The sequence below is a fragment of the Armigeres subalbatus genome, chromosome 3, assembly GCF_024139115.2.
Source record: "Armigeres subalbatus isolate Guangzhou_Male chromosome 3, GZ_Asu_2, whole genome shotgun sequence".
Lineage (NCBI taxonomy): Eukaryota > Metazoa > Arthropoda > Insecta > Diptera > Culicidae > Armigeres > Armigeres subalbatus.
Genome location: NC_085141.1, coordinates 382845483 through 382850424, shown reverse-complemented (window position 1 = coordinate 382850424; position 4942 = coordinate 382845483).

The following is a 4942-nucleotide window of genomic DNA, read 5'->3' as shown; positions in this document are numbered from 1 at the left end:
CTCACGAATTGAGATGATGTGTCTGTCTGTGTGTATTTGTATGCATGTGTGTATGTATGTACGCAAATAAAACTCACTCATCTTTTAAGCACTTATCTTGATCCGATTTGTTTGCAATAGCGGTGCATTCGACGAGAATTCTTGTCCCATTGTTTCCTATTGAAAATTGGCCAGATCGAACTATGAGATCAAAAGTTTTAGTATATCTGATGTACGAGAAAGGCACAAACACCGATGGGTGGATCAATCAGGTTTTTTCATCCATAGTTCTTTGAGATCCTATTGCCCGATTCATCAAAATAACAAATCCTCGACAATAACATTTTCCGGAAATAACATTTCTCCATAAATAACTTTTCAGCAAAATGATGCATTTCCCCGAATAGAATGAGTCATTTGGCTTGCCATTTGGAATAACGGACGTTTCAATTTTGATTTTGGTGAACTTAAATAACTATTGACTGAGTGGTGCTGAAATAAAGCCGCAATGGTAAAAATAACGCCAGAAAACATGCAAGAATTGGTGGGTTTGATCCCTTCTTTAAAACTAGGCGTTTTCCGAGAATAAGGCATCGGTGGATGATTACTTCCTTGGAAGTAGTTTCTCTTCGTAAGTATTCCAGAAAAATGCCAACCATCAGTCTATATTTATCAGAATATACATCAAATAACGTTGCTCTTCCACGGTCCAAATTATGTAAAGACTTCGTGCCAAATTATGCAGACCGCCTGAAATTGGACATTTTTCCGCAAATATATTTCCTGAAAATTAAATTTCTGAGAAAACAACTTTTCCCCGAAATACCATTTAAGTGTAAAAAGAATTTATTTAGCGAAGTCAATGTTTTCAAAGTGAAGTCTTCTTTAGATCAAATGATGCAGAGAATATGTACAAAACACTATACCCTGTTTAACAATTGGTTCTATCATTTCTCAATTAAAAAACTGCGGGTACATACAGCTAGTTGTACAATAAAGGCAAGACAATTTTCTGATTTTATAAAGTTTTATATCAAAATCTGGCTTTCTCTGTCCCAGGTTAATCAAAACGGCTATATTTTTGAATTGCCGACGTTTCGGCAGAATATATTCTACCTTTTCAAGGGAAAATTATCAGTCAATCGTTTTCGTTTTAAAGGATACAAATTTTTTCCGGTCGTTATTTAATAACAATTAAGTTTTATTTATTTATGAATATTAATTCTAAAATACAAAAAACAATGGAAAGAGGTTTTCTATTTGTTGGGATTCGAACAGCATCCTGCCAGTATTTGAGCAGAATCTTGTCAAAGTTGAAGTAGAACCTTTTCAAGATTCGTGTATAGTCTTGTCAGTATTCGAGCAGAATTATGTATTAGGATTCAAGCAAAATTATGCAGGATTCGATCAGGATCGCTTTAGAATTCGAGTAGATTTATATCACGATTCAAGCGAATCATGTTCGAATCTGATCAGAATTACCTCATGAATCAAACATAATAGTGTCAGGATTCAAGCAAAATCGAGTCAGGATTCGAGCGAAATCCCAGGATTCAAGCTGAATCGTATCAGGATTGGAGAAGAATTCCTGATTCTAGCAGAATCCTGTACGATTCGAGAAGAACCCGTCAGGATTCTTACAGAATCCTGTCTGAATACAAACAGAATGCTGCTAGGATTAAGTAGAATCCTGCTAGGATTCGAACAGCATCCTGCTGAATTCGAGCAGAATCCTGCGAAATTCGAGCAGAATCTTTCAAAATTCGAGCAGAATCGTGTCAGAGTTCGAACAAAATCGAGTCATATTTCTTCAACGCTTGTCAAAGCTAAATGTCAAGAAGGAAAATCCATACGATTTGACAGCTTGATACCCAACATGTTCGGACAGCAGAACAAAGGGAACCGAAGCGACAATCTTTATCTAGTAACTAAAATATCTTTGAGAAAATCGATTGACTATGTGAAAATTGTGCCCACATACACACGCACATTCACACAGTACACACGGACAGACAGATATTTGCTCAGCTCGATATGAGTTGATTGGTGTAGTTTTATGGGTCTCTGGAATCCTATCAGAAGTTCGTTTATGTTGTTTAATGATGTCTTTCGGTATAACTTAATTGTACAATATAGGCAAACAAATATCTATTTTTTAGGAAGTTTTATGAATTCATGAATATTAATTCAAGTACAAAAATTGCAGAAAAATATTTTCATTTGTACACTGGGGTCGCTTTTTTATTTATGTGACAATTTCGATCTACTCACAATTTCATTACACACTCTAAAAGTAATCTGCTATTTGTTTATCAGTTTATCACTGAGTCAGAAATAAAGTGACTCAGCGAATTTCAAACAAAACTCAAAAATGGGTTGTTTAGCACGAAGGGGGTTTCGGTCATTTGACATAAAACACGCTTAACATACTTCAAGACAAAATTTCCAAAACGACTTATTGTTTTTGTAAATAAAAGATTCAAACGAGATTTGATTATATAACTTCCCACGCAAACCAGCACCATCAACAGGTAGCGGAAAACTTCACCTACCTATTGGTAGTTGGTTCAGAAAGAGCTGTCGATTCACAAACCTGAATCGTTATAAATCCTAAATCTTGACTTGATGGGATGAGAAGTGCGAAGAGGGATGTAACGACGTTCCGTTCAAATTGGTTAAAACACGGATACGCTTTAGTTTAAGAGCTCTATTGCAATATGTGCAATACTACGTGAATCATAATAAATAAATAGGATATCTAGCAAAAAAACTTCCACAATTTGTATGAAAAAGAAAAGTATTGAATCCTTTGCAGCCCGTTTTGTCTGAGCTAAAACTTTGTCACTTACACCCCTTTGCATTTAATCCCCTCAATTAATGTGCAGTCATGATTTTTAAAGGATAACTCCCCAAGCAACCAGAAGTTCGAAAAGATTTTGGCTTAATCAGCACTCATTTTAGGTAATTTTAGTATGGTGGAGCGCAAAAGTGAACTTTAAAGTTTCGTTAAAGATGCTTGGAACTGATGTATGAACCATAGTGAACTTTAAAGTTTCGTTAAGGATGCTTGGAACTTGATGTGAACCATATGAACCAATTAGTTCGGAGAGTAAATTTAAGTAAAATCTGAACTTCTAGTTGCTTGGGTCACGCTTTAACATAATTCCATTAAGAAGGGTAGCCGTACTCTTAGTGGAGGTAGCACCAAACATGAAGGTAGTGGTGTTTTAATGAGATTTTTTATAATTATACACTTTACGATGGTTTTAGTTGATGCGCAGTGCTTTAAATATCCTGTTAACTTATCCTGTTTGAAAAACTATTGAAAACAATGATTTTTCCTTAATAAATTGGCCCCTTGCACCTATAGTAGTGCAACTGTACAAATAGTGGCGAGTCCATACGAAATCAATGGATAGCACCACTATGGGAACCAAAATAATTTTCACTACCAGTTAAAGGAAAAGTGCCCATTATGGTGCAAGCGACATAGTTTGATGTTTGATGTTTGATGTTAAAGACATCAATCTCATTTTGTTAGCAATTTATTAGTTTATCTATTGGCAAAGATAATAAAGCTCCAAATTTCCCATAATTGTGGCTCTACTAATACCTCCACTATTGGTACCGTTACCCTTGTTATCATTACACTTCGCCATCCTTGAGGAGAATAATTTCAACCACTGCGATTACCGACAGTAAATTCTCGGAAGGACTCCGTCTCCGCAAATTCAATAAATCCGCACCATTTTCTCCTTCAGAAATCGGATCAAATTCATGCCATATAAATGCGCCTTTTCGCAGCATTTCTTCTCCAGGTCGAGGTCGAGAATGCACTTACACACAGTTCAAAGTTGGTATCCACACACCAGAAACAAGCATCCGATCCGATCCCACCGCTCAGCATCGATGATGTTGATGAAGCCGCAGTGATGTGCAATGGAAGGCAATCCGTCATTTGGCCCGGCGAAACGCTTCAAAAGTTTTCCGTTACGTTGTGCTGAAACCGAGATACCTCCCTTCGTCGCATCAATTGCATCTAGAGGTTGCAAGATCTCCTAGCGGTGTAGTTGTGCGATGCCACAGAGTATGACGCCAGGAAAAAGACTTTTGCCCCTTTCATCTACAGCACGCAACCATTGCGATTGATTGAAATGTGTTCGATCGCATGGCATCAATCGTTCTGCCACTGACACTTTTATGCGCCGCAGTCAGCGTGGGTAGAACTGTAACAGATTCGTATTTGAATAAAAATGGTAGAAATTATAATTTGGCCTCCATGGAAGCAGGATGGACAGTGATGAATTGAACCTGGATTGATCTTCGAAATGCTTGAATTGAATTTCTAACTAATGTTGTTTCTCAGAATTTTTCTGAATCCTAGCAGAATTCCCTCGGTATATGGAAAAGTATTCTGTTAGAATCATGACAGAATTTTTGGTAAAATATTGAAAATGCAACTGTGGGGGTCCCGTAGCGTAGTTGGCTACACGTTCGCCTTACAAGCGAATGGTCATGGGTTCGATTCCAGCCCCTCCACCAAACCCTCGTCAGTCGCCGGATCCGCAGCTCATACGGTGGCGTTTGGGGTACGCGCCTTACCGTCACGGCTGCCTGATGACGACTGACACTGACACTCTTCTCGGAGGCATTCCTCCAACGTTACCTGAATAAATGGCAATACCGAACAATACAACGATCAATGGATACCGATATGGACAAACGGACACAATGGACTCACGACGAAATGGACTGGCAACGACAACAACGTAATGGAAATCTAAAAATAGATTCTGTGTGGACTCTGTACAGCAGAATAATACAGTAGATCCCGGCACAGTAGCGGTTAGTAACACAGGTGCCTAACAAATAAATAAAGGAATAAAAAAAATTGAAAATGCAACTCTATGCACATTCCATTTCGGTTCTACAGTTATTCTCCAAAGAAACCAGTGCTCATTAC